The sequence below is a fragment of the Patella vulgata genome, chromosome 7, assembly GCF_932274485.2.
Source record: "Patella vulgata chromosome 7, xgPatVulg1.2, whole genome shotgun sequence".
Classification (NCBI taxonomy): domain Eukaryota; kingdom Metazoa; phylum Mollusca; class Gastropoda; family Patellidae; genus Patella; species Patella vulgata.
This window is the reverse complement of record NC_065885.2, coordinates 2,695,193-2,714,551: the sequence shown is the minus strand read 5'-3', so window position 1 is coordinate 2,714,551 and position 19,359 is coordinate 2,695,193. Positions and strand designations below refer to the sequence as shown.

At 37.6% G+C, this 19,359-nt stretch overlaps 1 long non-coding RNA gene across 1 annotated transcript; it reads right to left on the bottom strand.

Annotated features, from left to right (window-relative positions):
- Window positions 1–8,621: 8,621 nt before the first annotated feature.
- On the bottom strand, window positions 8,622–19,159 carry LOC126827420 (uncharacterized). Its single transcript, XR_007682689.2, has 4 exons — window positions 18,967–19,159; window positions 14,606–14,735; window positions 13,537–13,676; window positions 8,622–11,390 (listed from the first exon to the last, which is right to left on the bottom strand). It is a non-coding gene; the product is annotated as an uncharacterized LOC126827420 (long non-coding RNA).
- Window positions 19,160–19,359: the final 200 nt, after the last annotated feature.

The following is a 19,359-nucleotide window of genomic DNA, read 5'->3' as shown; positions in this document are numbered from 1 at the left end:
TCAAATTGGAAAATTCGAGGCAAATGTAAATACAATAGGAAGAGGGTTGCTGTCTGCGAGGATTTCATGTCACATTGATAGTATGATATGAGAGATAAACACGACAATGTCACGTTGATAGTATGATATGAGAGTTAAACATGACAATGTCACATTGATAGTTTGATATGAGAGATAAACACGACAATGTCACGTTGATAGTATGATATGAGAGTTAAACACAACAATGTCACATTGATAATTTGATATAAGAGTTAAACACGATAATGTCACATTGATAGTTTGATATGAGAGATAAACATGACAATGTCACGTTGATAGTATGATATGAGAGTTAAACACAACAATGTCACATTGATAGTTTGATATAAGAGTTAAACACAATAATGTCACATTGATAGTATGATATAAGAGTTAAACACCGATAATGTCACATGCAATCAAATGATGAGAATGATTAACATATCGTAACCTATATGTCATAATTCAAAATTATTACAAATTCATAAAGATGGCGACTTGAAATAAATTTATAAAAAAAGATCATTAAGTGCCTATAAATTTTATGCACAGGGTCAAGGTTAAGCCCGACGCTGTTTCGCCTAATAATGTATGGTATGATTATGTCACATGCGACCTTGAGTCTGGGGTTGAGGTTTATATAGATAGCACAGCAAGTGATGGTTAATCCGTTGGGTACCAATTGTGCCCCAATACGTTTAAATTTAATTCAATCGTCTTTGAGGGTCAGGTTAAATTCACGGTCCCTTTAAGATAAAAAAAACAACTTGATTTGATTTGTGATCACTTTTTAGAACTTGTACGTACAATACTTACGATTATATTGCTGGTGTTAGTACGATTTACTTCAAATTACTAATTAACTGCGGCATGTGTATTTATTGTTCTATTTTTTGTATTTGTAGAACAAATGTCGACCCATTCAGTGTTACTCTAATAAGGTACTACGAGGTGGAGAGTGTGAGTATGATAATATGACAGCATTGGGTAATACCTATCAAATGATGATTAATTTAAAGATACCAACCAGAGCTCGGGTTCCATTCTTTAAACAAATGATAGGAAACATGATGACATCAATATCGTTACTGATATACTCTACTGATTATACAGTCACTACTTCTAAACCAGTGTTGATCGGGGGATCTTCCTATGTCTATATGAATGTTTGGTTTATCGTAAATAGCAACATCACATTAGAGGACTTTGAAACTGTTATCTCCAGGAGTGGTGCTGGGTACTTCGAAGCTTAAGCTTTATCACTTGATAGTAAAATAAATTATACATACGTATCTCACTCGCAGCCTATTATGCGACATTTTGTCTCCAACATAACCACGAAGCTGTGTTGTTCCGAAAAGCCTGTTTCAGAGGTCGGAGAAGTAATAGCCGCTAAATACAACTATGAACCAATAAGCCACCAGATGTCCTGTTCATTTATTGAATTTTATAACAAAGCGTTTGATGCCGATAATGCATTGGCATCTGTTGAACATCTCAACCTTACCTTATCTGATGACGAGTTTTCTGTGTTTCACGATGACTTTAGGGTATGTTTTCAGACATTTCTCAATAAAAAAAACTTTACGCACAGTAACGAAACCATAGAGTACTATGACACCCACACAAAGTTTGATTGGATTCTCTGGTATTTAACTATTGTTTTGATCACTCTCTCTTTGATATCTATATGTATAGCTTTAATAACATATGGTATGTTCCCAGAAATGAGAACACAGCCAGGCATCACCAACATAGGGTTAATGCTTTATCTTTTTCTTGCTCAGTTAACTGTAATTACGGGCCTGGATCAAACACAAAAGAAAATATTGTGTAGAAGTATTGGAATAAGCATCCATTACCTTTGGCTCGGTATGACACTATGGATGAATGTGTGTACCTTTCACATGTTCAAGGTATTTGTTTTACAGAAACTGGTCAGAAATTCTGCTCCGTCTCACGGTATTCAGACACTGAAATACATTGCTTATGCCAATGGGTTACCAATGATACTGATAGTTTGTATAATTATTACAAATGTCACGTTGTCAGGGGGAATGGAGATAAGTTATGGGGGTAATGTGTGTTATCTATCCTCTAAACAACTTGTGGGCTATTGTTTTGTTTTGTCATTATCCTAAATATTGTTTTCTTTTTGTTGACAATTATCTCCATCTCTCGCGTTAAACAACAAGGAAAACAATCTGGAGAACGAAACAATATTGTAATTTATATAAAGCTTTCTGTTCTGACGGGTCTGTTTTGGTTGCTAGCTGTTTTATCAAATTTCATCACTAGTTGGGCTTTAGAATATCTGTCTGTAATTTTAAATGCGTCTCAAGGGGTCTTCATTCTGTGGTCCTTTATATTAAATAAATCTGTGCTTTCTAAATGGAAGCAAAGACTATTTAGCGAGACTGAATCTGAACAAGCGACAAAATCTAGCCAACTTAAGTCAGTGTAGATCCGGCTTGTAGTATAGTCAGGGTTTTCATCCATCATTGACATACTTAAAGCTCTGAAATACTTAAAGCTCTGACATACTTGCATAGCAGCTACATGTTAGTCTGGCTGATTGTAGACATGACGTTAAACACTCAATACAATACATAGAGGACTTACCCATAGCAGCTACATGTTGGTCTGGCTGGTTGTAGACATGACGTTAAACACTCAATACAATACATAGAGGACTTACCCATAGCAGCTACATGCTGGTCTGACTGATTGTAGACATGACGTTAAACACTCAATACAATACATAGAGGACTTACCCATAGCAGACACATGTTGGTCTGACTGGTTGTAGACAGAACAATAACTTTTATATACATGATCATATCTATAGGACTTTAAACGTTCAACACAATACCTAGAGGACTTAGTCATGGGAGAAGTAGTAATATTTGTAGTAGTCTTATAAGATAATCAGATGTTGATTAGTGATCATCTATAGGTTACTGTATAGATCACTGGAATTATTATATATAACTTGTCTCCAATAAATACACTGGAATTATTATATATAACTTGTCTCCAATAAATACAAGTGCTTGTTTAACAATACAACTTTATAACCATGTTTAATAAATAAACCATAAGGTTTGACATTTAAAAATAATTTGTAATAAAACCCTCAAGACTTTATTATATGTATATGTAACCATTCAGCATTGATGATACTAGTGGATTATCCACAGTTCCGTTCAAAACACGCCGAAAACTCGCCGTAATAGACCGTTTCATTGGCTAATCCCTCACACCATCCAGAACACGTCTATGATAACAACACTTCCAGATGCTAGTGTAGTAAAAACAAGTAAAACGAAATTTTGAACTATTAAAAACGAAACGAAATAGGATCAGTGTTTTAATCAGATTGAACTTTCTCCTTTCGTTAATTACATTACTTGTATTGTCTATTATATTGTCTATTATAAACCCTTCAAAAAAAGTAGGGGATAATAAGAAGTAATACAAAACTGCAAAGGGCAGAACTATCGGTGCCAAGACGTGGTCACGGTAGTACACACCCTTCCGTTCTGTCAGTCATAGTGATTCCTCCCCACACCATAACAGACCCACGCATCTGAGAACATTACACGTGCCCATCGACGATTACCCTAATTTCTACGCTGCCTACACCATTGACGCCTGTTTGTTATGTCTATTATATATTGTCTATATATTATATATTGTCTATATATACTATTCAAAAAAAGTAGGGGATATTTGATTTTGGGGGCATAATACTAAAATATGCAAATGACTACGAAAAAAGTCAATATAGAACCTAACAGAAGAAACATTTCCAGTTACATGTGACGCCCAAACGCACCAATAGCTACCGCATGGAATGCAGGTGATGCTTGGGATCATCATGGGGGTCCAACCCAAGATTTGCACGACTCTGACTTTGAACGTTACAGTCATTGTGGCATTGAATTCCAGGGTGGAAACATCAGTTTAATTGTTTTAGTGACCAGAAAACAAATTTTGATATGCGTCGGCTTACCCAAAATGAAAGGTTACGTGCCCTTGGCATGCTACAGATCGGCACAACACAGGCGGTTGTGGCGCGGACGATGAATGTTTCTCAGTCTGTCATAAGCAGGCTATGGTCCAGATACTGTGATACACAATCTGTACAGGACAGACCACGCTCAGGTCGACCAAGGGCGACAACTCAAGCCCAGGATCGATTTATCCGTACCTTGGCCTTGAGAAATCGTGTCATCACAGCAAATCAGATCAGCGCTCGTCTTCAAACAGACACTGGTGTGAGAGTGAGTGGCCAGACGATTCGGAATCGACTGCATAGGGGTCACCTTCGCGCCCGACGTCCTCGCGTGATCCCTTGTTTGAGAGATCATCACATTCAGGCAAGACGTCGTTGGTGTAGGGATCGTCAACACTGGGATAATCGACGCTGGAGCAATGTGATGTTTTCAGATGAGTTAAGGTTCACTGTTGATTTTTTGGACAGACGTAGGAGGGTGTGGCGTCGTCGAAACGAGCGCTTCCAAGACGTTAACGTCATCAGACATGATCGATTTGGGGGTGGTTCTGTTATGGTGTGGGGAGGCATCACTGTTGTTGGAAGAACGGCTTTACATGTTGTTGCAGGGCGTGTTACAGGCCAGTACTACCGGGACAACATCTTGGCAGTCCATGTTGTGCCGTTCGCACGACGTCATGGCCGCCGTTTCATCTTCCAGGATGACAACGCAAGATGTCACAGGGCCAGGATCGTTACAGGTTACCTCCAACAACAGAACATCACCACATTACCTTGGCCAGCACTGAGTCCCGACCTCTCCCCCATCGAGCATGTCTGGGACATGCTTGGACAGAGGTTACGTCAACGTCAACAACGTCCTGCCAATGTCCAAGAACTTGCTGCTGCGTTGCAACAGGAATGGGACAATCTGGACCAAAATGACCTTAGACGTCTCATTAGGAGTATGCCACGTCGGATCAATGCTTGTTTGGCAAACAGAGGAGGATTTACCCGTTGCTGACTTGGTTGTGATGCTGTGGTAACTTTGCTGTTTGACCCCGGGTATCATTTTACCCTTATAATGGTCAGTCTGTGCCTTACTTAGTCTAACGATCATTTGGAATAAATCGATGAATGTGAACTTCATTGCATTTTGTCATTTGTTTCTTCGTCAGTTTCATTAGGTGATTTTAATAACACTTAAAAATCAAATATCCCCTACTTTTTTTGAATAGTATATTATATACTGTCTATATATTATGTATTGTCTAGATATTATGTATTGTCTATATATTATATATTGTCTATATATTACATATTATCTATATATTATATATTATCTATGTATTATATATTGTTTATATATTATATATTGTCTATATATTATATATTGTCTAGATGGAGTGTAAATTACTAATGGTTTCTAATTAAATAAACTCCCCTTTCGTCTTCTGTCAGTGTTTAACGTCCGCTTCCACTGAGGGTGATATCGCAGACAAATTGTCTTATTTTTATATAGCGGGTCTTTTCTGTGGGAAGAAACCGGAGTACATACGCCCACACCAGGAATCGAAACCACGACCACAAACCAGAGGTGACCGACCAGCTAGAACACGAAGCGTGACACTCTAGACCACTAGGCCATCCCAATGCCTGCTTACTGGTCTCTTGTATACCCGTGATTTCGGGGATGCGCGATTTATTTATTATTCGATCATTAAATGGTGCCAGTAATATGCATGGCATCCATACCTTATTTGGAGAGTCTGACCAACCAAGATTTCCTTATATTGAGATGGACATTCACATTTACTTGTAACTTAACCTGGGTTGATTTCCTAATAATATGGTCAGCTAGATACATTGCGTCCCCGTCCGTACATACCACCGTTTAGTTTGATAATTACTAATTACGAGGTGAAATGGTGTGCCTTGATATGGGAGGAAGAGAGAGAGAGAGAGAGAGAGAGAGAGGGGGGGGGGAGAGGGAGAGGGGTAGAGAAATGGGGTTTAACGTCCACTCGACACAAATCGGGTCATTTCGGAACTAACTCATGTGGTTCAATTTTATTTCAATAATTCTCTTGCGCGAAGGGGTCTTTAGCAGTGGGAGGAAACCGTAGAACCCACGAGGTTTTACAGGCGATCCTACTCCTTGTCACCTACAACCGGGGAATTGAAACCGCGCCAGTTGACGCAATGACGGACCTTATGATACAGCGCGTACGTGGTAACCATTCGACCATCCAACTCCCCTGTTCCTTGATAAACACATTAATGAATGTATTATCTATTTCTGTCTCAAGTCAAGTATAGAAGCAGCGTCGTTATTATGATGGAAGTAACTTTCAACGGACAAGGCTAGGAGTTAGTCAAATGAGAGAAGTCCAAATTATTTTAAATGCGTATTTATTAACAACAAATTATATAATATTAAATTTATGAAGACCTTGCGTTTATTTAGGTTGGGGGGGGGGGGTATGGCCGAATGGTTAGCACGTGCGTGCTGTATCATACGACCTGTCATTGAGTCAACTGGCGTGGTTTCGAATCCCCGGTTGTACGTGACAAGGAGTAGGGTCGTCTGTCCAACCTCGTGGGTTTTCTCCGGGTCCTCCGGTTTCCTCCCACTGCTAAAGACCCCTACGCGCAGGCGAATTGTGGAAATAGAATTAAGCCATGTGTTAGTCCCGAAATGACCTAGTTTGTGTCGAGTGGACGTTAAACCCCATTTCTCTCTCTTATGTAGGTTCGAGAATTTTAATGAGAATCGTTCGGTCGTTCGTTCGTTCGTGGAATTTTACGTCCAACTGATATCATGGACATCATATTGGGAAACAAATTGCCAAGTATAAATTCAATAATGATAAACATAACAGAATGAAACATTTCAGACAAAGAACGAATAGTAATAATAATGACAAAGGCCAAACATATAGATGTTATACATATTTGAAATCCTGGAAACATACTACATATTCTGATAATACAATTAATTATAAATCAATTAGAAATATATACATTATTCACATAAATCATTCCGTAAATGGACATGAATATGGTTATCTACCTTTATAAAAACGACCGCGAAACGACTGGTTTGTAAACTGTTTTTTGATTGGTTCGTAGACTTTAGCTACAATTAAGGCCAGGGCAGATAATTTGAAGTCGTGAAGACCCTACGGATTCTCCCAGGGTATAGTGGAGTAGAACGGAATGAGTACACTGGGGATACCGGGGATGTTGAAGTATAGGTTGTCATTTTATAAAGGCCTTTGAAAAGCATGCCTGTTCAATAGGCACCTCTATTCGATTTGTTTGTTGGATATTTTAGTAAATACACCTGATCTTGTCACAAGAACTGAATATTTGAAAACGTTTAACAATTTAAAAATGATATCCTACAACTATGGTGGTCGATAGTGGCCATTAAAATATGAAAGTATTAAAGATGCGACAAAGTTACAGCTGTGTTATCTATTCGGGCTTTCATACCGACAACGCGACAAAATAATGCAACACGATGTGCCCATGAGCCGACTAGAGAAGACACAGCAAAGTTCTACTCCAGCTCATATAAGACAAACTGTTGGATGTTTAACCCCATTTCATTTCCATTTAAAACAACACCAGATTCCAGCCTTTTACCCGTCTTCTCGAACATACCACTATAATGCAAATCACATTCATCCAAACTGCGACTTTTAGGTTTGTCATACGGCGTATGCCCACCAAACTACCACCCTCTGTAAGTAGACGGGGGTTTGAATGGTCGAATGGTTGAATCATGAGGTCTGTCATTAAGTAAAATGGCGTGGCTTCGATTCCCCGGTTGTAGGTGTAGGGTCGTCTGTCCAATCTCGTGAGTTTTCGCCGGGTTCTCCGGTTTCCTCCCACTGTCACAGACCCTTAAGCGCAAGCGAATTATTGAAATAAAATTTAACCATATGTTAGTCCTGAAATGACCTAGTTTGTGTCGTGTGGACGTTAAACTCTTGGGTTTTCTCCGGGTCCCCCGTTTTCCTCCCACTGCTAAAGACCCCTTCGTGCAGGCAATTATTGAACCAAATGACCTAGTTCGTGTCGAGTGCCCCCCCCCTCTCTCTCTCTCTCTGTATGACGTAGACGTTCAACGTAAAGTAGGTTGTAATGCTTTTTTTGATATCGGAAGACATTGGACTTTCATCAAATTTCTTCCTGATCCCTCTATCTCCAGTGTAGTATTTCGTTCCACAAGATCTCTGCTATCTGCTAGAATAATGTTAGCGAATAGTTTGTTTGGATTGTTAAGGGACACAGATGCTGCAGGACTCTTTTGGTTAAAAAAAGGTAAACAAAACCTCACTGTTCAAATTGTCCCAAACCTTGCCATAACTATTTCTATAGAATATGCATCATATATGTTGATGATCTGCGAATTGATGATCTGCTCTCATAGAGAATATGTATTAAAGGTCTGGATATGTCCGATGGAACTGAAAGCGCTAGCCGCATAATACTGTGTTTCTTTCCTCAAGGTTTTGCTATTTCTTGCAAATGATTATTCAGAATATTTGTTCCTATGCATTTAAAAGACACTGTGAAAAATAAACCTCAGAACTATGAAAATATTACCTTTATTTAATCTAATGCGTATCAAAAAATAAGTCTATAAGTTTCGACAACATTCTAGATGTATACTCGTGTATAAAATATTATAACTTTGAACCAACCGCTTTTGACTTGCCAGTCCCTCTGTCCTGCACAACTGTCAAGTGGAAACCGGACTGCACAATCCAGGGGAACTATCTCGACCAACAACGGGATCGAGCCTCGGACTTCCTGGTTAACGAACAAGTGTCTTACCCACTTAATCTCAAAATAAAGCTATTAATACAATCTGATTAAAATACAAATTTATATTTCGTTTTGTTTTTTTCATACTTTCGATGGCCAACACTACATGAAGAACTGACCAGTTGTAAAAGAAGGTCGCGTCAGGTGTCATACGAGCGTCTATTGACCTTATGACGTCAGACATTGATTAATCAATCAGCGTTGACGTTTCAAGTGGTTTACCCACAGTTCCGTGCACCTCACGCCAAAAACTCGTTTCTTTGGCTAATCCCTCACATCATCCAGAATGCGGTCATATAACGACTCTTCCAGATCCTAGTGTAGTAAAGACAAGTAAAACGAAATTTTGCACTATAAAAAACGAAACGAAATAGGATCTGTGTTTTAATCAGATAATACAGATGGTTATTCCTTCGAGAGAAACAATAATTGACGTACGGTTTATAAGCCGATATTTCAGAATGAAGTTTGACAAACTTCCTGATTCCCAATTTAAGTCTTCAAATCTAGTTTATCAATTCATTTTACTCTTTTACTGGTTTAAATCAGTTCGAATCAGTTTCAATACAATCCATTCGAAATGAAATGAAATGAATTAAAATGGGTCTTAACGTCCTACTATCTCAATGATCATATGACTGGTAACATTACTTATATAACTAATTTTATCATATTACTGGTAGCAAAACTTAGATAGCGAATCTAAATACTGGTAACATTACTTACATACACAAAAAACACATACTTATGGAAAAACAGCTACTTATTTATTTGGGCGACGTTTCGAAGAGTATTCTCTCAACGTTATCAAGCTAATACAGTAATACAAGAATAATGAGATCAATATATACATAAAACTGTAACAACAATTCATGAAACCATACAGGACAACAACAAGATCAAAGGGGTTTATTCTACAAAAACTAATTAAGTGTGAAGAGTAGCCATTGAGTATAGTTAAGCAATTAGGTAGCTATGATGATAGATACAATACTACCGGCAGAATGGGATAGTACCTACAATACAATTATGATATACCATGGTTTGTTTAGATAATGGTAATTAACTTTATATGTCTGTGTGATTAAATGTACAATTAGACTAGAGTAACCCATATGTGTAATAATTCTAAGAAATAGAGTGGATATAACTGATAAATTGATAATAATATTAGAAAAATGAAAAATAATAAAACTCATAAAAATTCAAAGGTTTCTTATCCACTGTACTGTAGAATGAGTGGGGGTGATGGAAAACACATAATTTAGGTATATTTAATAAGTTCATCATAAGCACTAGGCAGGAATATCCCTGTGTCGCGGTTGAGGTCTGGACTGTTTCTTTTAATGTGTATGGCCTCAATAATTTTGCGGGTTTTTTCTATCGGTAGGTTGGCCGCCAGGGTTCTATACGTTTTAATTCCGTGTCCTGGGTTGGATTGGTGTGTTGGGCCACAGCTGAATTGGTAGTAGAGGATTTAGATTTATGCTGACTGATTCTCTTGTCTAAAGGCTGTCTAGTTTCTCCGATGTATTTTTTGTCACACGTGCAGGTTATTTCATAAACACATTCTTTTGGGTTCAGTTGTTTGGTTGGGGGAAGTTTGCCACTGGCCTTCAGGAGATCTTTGAGAGTTCTTCCTTTGGAAAATGTTACCTGGATGCCTGTTGGGGTTAGGAGTCTTCTGTGGCCCAACACACACAATGGCTACTCTTCACACTTAATTAGTTTTTGTAGAATAAACCCCTTTGATCCTGTTGTTGTCCTGTATGGTTTCATGAATTGTTGTTACAGTTTTCTGTATATATTGATCTCATTATTCTTGTATTACTGTATTAGCTTGATAACGTTGAGAGAATACTCTTCGAAACGTCGCCCAAATAAATAAGTAGCTGTTTTTCCATAAGTATGTGTTTTTTGTGTAATGCTCTACCCAGTTACTAAATGCCTCTTAAAAATTATTACTTACATAGTTAATCGTGTCATATTACTGGTAACATTACTTACATAGTTAATCTTATCTTAATACAGGTAACATTACTTACATAGTTAATCTCATCTTAATACTGGTAACGTTACTTACATAGTTAATCTTAATACTGGTAACATTACTTACATAGTTAATCTTAATTCTGGTAACATTACTTGCTTAGCTGATCATATTACTGGTAACATTACTTGCTTAGCTGATCATGTTACTGGTAACATTACTTATATAGTTATTAAATCTTATATTACTGGTAACATTATTTGTATAACTTATCGTATCATTTTCCCTGTTAATATTCTACCGACTAAATATCTTAATCCGGCAAGGTGTCGTTAGAATAAATTATAAACAAGAACATTTTTTTATGGTATCAATATCGGACAGAGAAAAGTGAAGAATATGTTGGTGGTAAATCTTCTGGTTCATTTGGTATCGGTGCAGTGCATTCTTGTGGAGTCACTGATCTTGTTGGGGAACCCAATCCTTGTGGGAAAACTGGTGTGAGTGGAAAACCAGATATTACGGGGAGCAGATTTCCATCAGCTGAAAGTAAATTTAAAACAAACCGATAACATTAAATAGTACATGAAGTGAAAACAGATTGTCTGGGTTTTTTATCTTTTTGGGGTAATGATCTTTCTTTACAGATGTCTTAAAATCAGCTTGAACAGATAGGTTCAAGACAGTTTCAACGAAACGGCAGCATAGGGGTGGGGTTTTATATTGGAGATCTCTCAAGATCGTATAGAACAGATGGGTTAAAGACAGATTTAACGAAATCGCAGCATATGGGTTGATATTCTAAATGAGATCTCTTAAGATCCGTTAGGTTAGAACAGATAGGTTCAAGTTAGTTTCAACCGAACGGCGGCTAAGGCAGTGGACATTTAAATTGCAGATCTATTAAGATCAACTGAAACAGAAGGGTTCAAGTCAGTTTTAACGAAACTGTGGCATAGGGGTGGAAATGCAAATTGGAGATCTTTTAAAATAGCCAGCACCAAATGTGTTCAATATCGGATCAAGACAGTTTCGATGAAACAACAGCATAGAAGTGGGGATTCAAATTGGAGATCTCTTAAGATCAGCTACATCAGATCGGATCAAAACAGTTTCATTGAAACAACGGCATAGGGGCTGGGATTCAAAATGGGGACATTTTTTGTAAAAGCTGTCTGATTACTTATTTATTCTCCAAGGTACAGTTAAGACAGAGGTATTATGACTGCTATTTTTGTATGAGGAACAAGGTCCCAAGGGGCCACAATAACGCAAATTTATATCCGTCGGGGCGATTGAGGGTAATTATTTAACACTGGCTGAGTAATCTGATTTGAAAGTAATGAAACTCAGAATTTGCAAACCGCTGAAAGCTGCATTGAAACCATGTGTTTTTCTTCTGTTTGAGAGTAGTCTCTCTCCTTCACCTAGGCCCTGGGTTGGATGTAAACAAGATTTTTGAAAATATGTTGAATTGCAGGTCACCGATTCCGTTTAGATTCGAACGAGTTTATAAACGCCAGCCTGGGGTCTGTAACCCGCACATGTAGTACGAGCTAAGCAATTTGACTTTCATCGGTTAAAGGCTAGTTACTTATGCCCCGTCAGATCGGGTTGGCGTCCTTATTGCACTGCTGCGACCGTACAGCCACCAGAAAATGCATAAGGTCGTCGGCAAACGTGAACACAACGCAAAACAATGTCCCAAAAATGTACAAATTTTCACAGCTTTCCAGGTGAGATCGCAGAACCTTGGCGTTTGTTTTGAACATGCTGAAAACAAACGCTGTGACTCGGCGATCTTTGGCGACCATGGAGACAACAGCACGATATCTGACGTTTCCACCACGCTTTTACCACGCTTATGGTGATCTTGACGCGCTCTGAATATTTTCCGTCTACGTAGCAGCGCAGTAAGGACGCCACCCCGGTCTGACCGAGGTATTAAGACTTAATTTAAGTTACGCATGTTGCTGATTCTGGCTGCAAGGTACTTTACTGCGCCTGCTCAATTTAACTGGAACCGGTATGTTTAAAACGATTTGTTTCGACGGCTTTTAAAAAATGGCTTCTTGAAAACAGATAGAGTGTTGGTTTTATGCTAAACTGGTTTATTTGCCCAAGCTTTGCGTTCAGACGGCGCTTTTAAACCAGCTTAACAAATCGTCTGGACGGAATATTAAAGATACATTATGTAAGATTTAGATAACGAACTGGCCGTTCTTGCTATAATAGTTACATTAAAGATACATTATGTAATATTTAGATAAATGGCTGACCATTCTTGCTACAATAGCTCAAAAATAGATAATGTAAAATGAAAATAGTAAAAATTTTATTCGAATTCTTCATTCTGAGCCAAGTTATCACCGTTTGTTGTTTTGACAAGCTGTGCATAGTGGTAACCAGGGCACTGGTATATTCGAAACTTTCCCATTTTTAAATTACATTTTTAAATGGCGAACCGTTCTAATGTAGTTAAAATCTTGAGTAGCCGATGCCATCGAGAGTTGATTATGGTCTTGTTTTGTTAATAAATGTCCAATTAATAGTTTGTATAACATTTCAGGCCTAAAAAAGGCCTGCAATAGGCAAATTTAGCGCTTGCATAATGTAAGTTTAATCGTGAAATATAAAGTGCAAAAGGCTAAAACGGAACTATACAGTATAAAACGTTAAATATATTTACGTGTGTACTTTATTGTTGCGTTTCGGGCCAGGTAACGTTTTTTTAAACGTTTTTTACACACACAGCAACATACAACAAGCATCGTGATTATAACTAAACATGCTGTCGTTACGATGGAAACTATTATAGCAATTGATGTACTGAAAATACAAAAATATAGAAATTGATATACTGGAAATACAAAAATAAAGCAATTGATATACTGGAAAAACAAAAATACAGCAATTGAAAAATATAGCAATTGATGTACTGGAAATGAAAAATATAGCAATTGATGTACTGGAAATAAAAATATAGCAATTGATGTACTGAAAATACAAAAATATAGTAATTGATGTACTGGAAATACAAAAATAAAATGAAATGAAATGGGGTTTAACGTCTTACTTTTCTGCACCAACTGGGCTAATGAAGACGGGCATACGCCATACAGTGTGCTATGATGGATATTTAGCCCGGACTGCGGCGCTACGGCCTACTCTTATATCGAATTCCAACTGTCAAGGGTTCTTTTACGTGTGTGTCAACTTGAAGGCGGGACCTTGGCTTCTGTGTTATACATCGCATGCGCGAAGGCGAATTACCGCAGCCTACTTCCGGTCAAACTACACTAGGATCTGGAAGAGTTGTTATATAAAGGTTAGTGCTAAAAGATAAGGCCAGCTCAATTTTTCCTCATAGGTCATAGGTCACGAGGTGTAACTCTAACCCTGGACCTAGCCGCCAACAATCACGTGCGCTAACCCCATTTACATCTCAGCGACCTTGACAAAAATTCAGCTGGCCTTAACAAATAGATTTAACCTTATATAACCCGCGTTCTAAATGAAGTGAAGGATTAGCCAATGAAACGGTCTGTTACGGCGAGTTTTGGCTTGAGGTGCCCAGAACTGAGAGTAACCCACTAGGAACATCAACGTTGATTGATCAGTCAAATGTCTGACGTCATAGGGTCATAAGCCGTTCGTAGAGTAGGCCATCGAAAGTATAAAAAACGAAAGTATAAAAAAAGAAACGAAATATAGATCTGTATTTTGATCAGTTTTGTTAATAATATGCCACCAACTACCTTGATGGGATTGAAGATGAACTGGAATTTTCTTCACAACAGGGTACATATTTGTTAAGTTCTCCACAACAACCATAATGACAATAAGCATACTTGTTCTTCGTTACACTACACTGTGCAGCATCAATATCTACAAATCAATCAAAAAATAAAACAAAATGGGGTTTAACGTCCTATTGTTCTGCTCCGGCTAGGCTAATAAAGGCGGGCTAATACGCCATAAATTGTGCTATTAGGGACATTTTGCACTATGGCCTACTATTATATCGAATTCCAACTGCCATGGGGTCTTTTACGTGCACGGCAATGTTTACACGGGACCTCGGTTTTTCGTCCCATCCAAACGATTAGACAACTGTCCTGCATCACTAAAAAGGTGAAACCACGTTGTTAAATCCCGATGAACTTTCTTTGCCAATGCAGGGATCGACCAAGCGACCCCCAGGTTAGCGAGCCACCGCCTTACCTACTTAGCCAACGTGGCTCCCTACAAAAGAAACAATATTATAATGGCGATATTTGTATTTCATTCTTTCAATATTTTATTCGCATATTATTCATTCATTCAATTAAACATTTCAATTACTCTAATGTTTCTATTAAAGATACATTATGGGAGATTTTAATAGAGAGTTGATCATTCTTACTATTGAATATTGAGCTAAATGACAATCCGGGGTGAACGCCTGAGGGGGGTAGTTCAAGATTCCTATTGACCGGTGCATAAATCCAAGCCGAATCCAAACCATCCGTGGGTCTACAGAGATGATTGTGTGCTTGTTGTGTAAATAAAGATCTAATTTATAATTTCTATGACATCTGAAGCCTAAATAAAGACTTGCAATAATCAGATTTAGCTCTTGCATAATGTTTGTTTAATTCTTTAACGACAGACGGTTGGCAGCTGACACATTAAAGATACATTAGCTAAGAGTTTAATAATAGAGTTGGCCATTCTTGCTATAATAATTCAAAAATAGATGATAAAAAAAGAAATATTGAAAATTTCATTCAAATTACTTCATTCTCAGCCAAGTTATCATTGTTTGTAGTTTTGACAAGATGTGTGCACAGTGCTAACCAGGGCACTGGTATAATCGCGACTTAGCCTCGCTTTCCCATTTTTAAATTAAGTTTTTAAATGACGAACCGTTTAATCTAGTTAAAATTTCGAGAAAGACCTGCAACAGGCAGATTTAGCTCTTGCATACTGTATGTTTAATTTAACTATCTTATTGTTTTAATTGATTGTAATGTCTTTTATATTTTAATGGTTGTTGGTTTATTGTTAATTGCTGGGATATCATTTTATTATAAATACCAATTTGTAAATTTGAGAAAAATAGGTCATCGGCTAGATTATCCTGTCTTTTACATCATCATAGACAAAGTCTAAGGGAGGTAACTAGTCCTAAAAGAAGATGTTGACGCCCATGTAGTTAATTTAAGAATGACATTTCAAACAATCCATTTGATTGCATTGCCAGTTCAATATCCAAGACTCTTAATTTGTTTTATTGTAAAATTTCTCTCTTTCTGGGCCATATCAATCTGATTACAATACAGATCTATATTTCGTTTCGTTTTTTATACTTTCGATGGTCTAAACTACATGAAGATCTGACAAGTTATAGTGGGAGTTCACGTCAAAGGTCAAACGAGCGGCTTTTGACCCTATGACGTCAGATATTGATTAATCAATCGGCGTTGACGTTGCTATTGGTTTACCCACAGTTCCGTGCATAAAAAGGCCAAGAACTCGTCGTAACAGACCGTTTATTGGGTAATTCCTCACTTCAACTAGAACGCCTGTTATATAACAACACTTCCAGATCCTATACTAGTGTAGTAAAGATAAGTAAAACGAAATTTTGAACTTTAAAAACGAAACGAAATAGGATCTGTGTTTTATGTCTATGTTTTCTAAATTAATCCTAATTCGTCTTCACGATTCATGTTTGTTTATATTAACGCAAGAGTTATGGGATTTATTGCGGGAGGGGGCGCAACTCTACTTGGCCAAAGATATTGTATAATCAACCACATTAATAAACAAACTCTCGGTTACGCATGGGCAATGAACCCTTTCGTCAAATATTGACAATGGTCCCCGTTGAAGACTACGAGGTTCTGGGTGACTGAGACTATACACAGTACCGATTGTTCGTCACGGATCGTTCGTTGGCGAGATGACAGGTGGTGCACGTCACGTCATATATTTATTTATTTTGTATACATTATTAAAAACTATACCAGGAAGACTATGTAAATTAATGTCATCTTATGTATTATATACTTGTAAACTTTTGTTGTACCTTACCTAATATTATTTATAATCTATTGTGATGGAAATCTATTATTCTAAGAATGTATATATGTATAAATACTGTATATGTGTGTGTGTGTGTGTGTGTGTGAGGGTGAGGGGTGGGGGTGGGGGTGATATTTTCAATAGTTTATAATATACTTTATTACTATCTGAAGACTCCTATAGACGGGCAGACAGCTAGCTTATATGATTTAATGTATGTTTGAATGAAGTAAAGTGGAGAATTTTTTTACCTAGACGTATTTTTTTATTTATTTATGTAAAGTTGATAAAGTACAAGTACTTCTTTGTAAGGTGAAGTAAAGTGGAGAATATTTTACCTGGACGCATTTGTTCACCTGTAAAATTTTATAGTTCTGTACAAATCTAATCACAGTACAGGGCCACGTTTGACAAAGCAATTACAGGTCTTTCTTTAGGCCTGAAATGTTATCTAAATTATTAATTAGACATTAAATAACATATCCAGACCATAATCAACTCTCGATGGCATTGCCAGCCTGCGATATTTAGCAGATTGGAATACATTTTCTGAAAAATAATTAAACGTAAAAATGGATAATCGAGACTGGTTTTTTTATCGTACCGACTTAAGTAATGATGATCGAGACTAGCATAAAATTCAAAAGCTAATATCTCGGTTCATAGTGGAGCAATTTGATTGAAATTATCAGCATATTCTCTTTACGTGATCTATTTGATAACTATTATAGCGACAACTGCCAACCTTCATCTTATCGCCCATAATGCTCATTTAAGAATTTAGTCAACTTTCAATCACTGTTTAAGAGAGAGAGAGAGAGAGAGAGAGAGAGAGAGAGAGAGAGAGAGAAATGGGGTTTAACGTCCACTCGACACAAACCAGGTCATTTCGGGACTAACATATGGTTTAATTTTATTTCAATAATTCGCTTGCGCGTAGGGGTCTTTAGCAGTGGGAGGAAACCGGAGGACCCGGAGAAAACCCACGAGGTTGGACAGGCGACCCTACTCCTTGCCACGTACAACCGAGGATTCGAAACCAAGCCAGTCGACTCAATGACAGACTTAATGATACAGCGCGCGCACGCTAACCATTCAGTCACCCCCCCCCCCCCCCACTGTTTAAGAGAAATATCTTTGATCCAGAAACACAAAACTTTGAACATATAGTTTCTTATTGATGTATGACAGGGCTCCTGTCGATATGGTCCACTGTTTCGTAACTTGTAGAAGTGTTACAGGTTACATGTAACTAGAGAATTATGATATAAAGCATGATAACAGCTCACGTGCTACCAATACAAGAGACTTCACAATCTAGACTAACAAGGGAGCTCACTTTAATAATAGCGAAACCGGGGCGTGGTCTACATCAAAGGCTTAAACAATATTTGGAAATTGATTTTTATCCACATTGGTGGTGTTTCTACGGTCTATCTATAGGCCGGTAGACTTTCCTGTCATTTGCTCACATCTATCGATGGTTTGTCTGTCATCATCTCAGATCGGTAGACGATGATTTTCCTGTCAGAACCTCCCATTTGTCGACGATAATTTGTCTGTCAATAGCTCGCATCTGTTAACGATGAATTGTCTGTTAGTTACTCATATCTTTCGATGGTGATATATCTACCTGTAGCCATAGTCGTCGACGATAATTTGTTTATCAGTAGCCACAGCCGTCGACGATTTGGTATTAGTAGCTTACATCGGTCAACGATAGTTTGACTACTAGTAGCTCACGTCGATCGACGATGATTTCCTTGCAAGAAGCCCACACCTGGCGAGCAGTATCAACATTTGTAATTCTTATTTAAGGTTTGCTGTCTCCTTTTCTTTATTTATTAAATATTTTTTTATTTACTTATTTATCGAATTTTGTGTTTTCACTGGAATAGCCATTTCAATCTAAATAATAATTACAAATAGCAACACTCGTGCACTTCATTGTTATTATTCTGTTATTATTTTATACGCCTGTGATTTTATGTCGAAATGACCTTCAGGTAGACGAAATGGGTTAGGGTATACGTTGATATAGTTAACTTACCTTTTATACAGGTGAGAATTAATACACATATTCCCCACAGAAGACAGGTACACCAGTATGGCGCCATCTATAGCCAGCGCCGTACACGGTCGTTTAAAAGCAACATTAAAATCAGAAATACAATTCTTAATTATCAAAAGCCATGGTTGTTAGAATGTTGACAAAATACAAACCGGATACAAACACGTCATTTCTATTTTAAACTAAGTTTAAAATATGATCTATAAAACATACAGGTAAATTTAATGTGCAATCCAGTCGGTTATGTGAGCCCAAAATAGAATGAAGTGAAATGGAGTGTAACGTATCACCTTTCTCATCCCACCGGGATAATGAAGACAGGCATCAACCCTGCAGCCGGTTCTTAGGGGAATTTTGCCTGGACAGCGACCC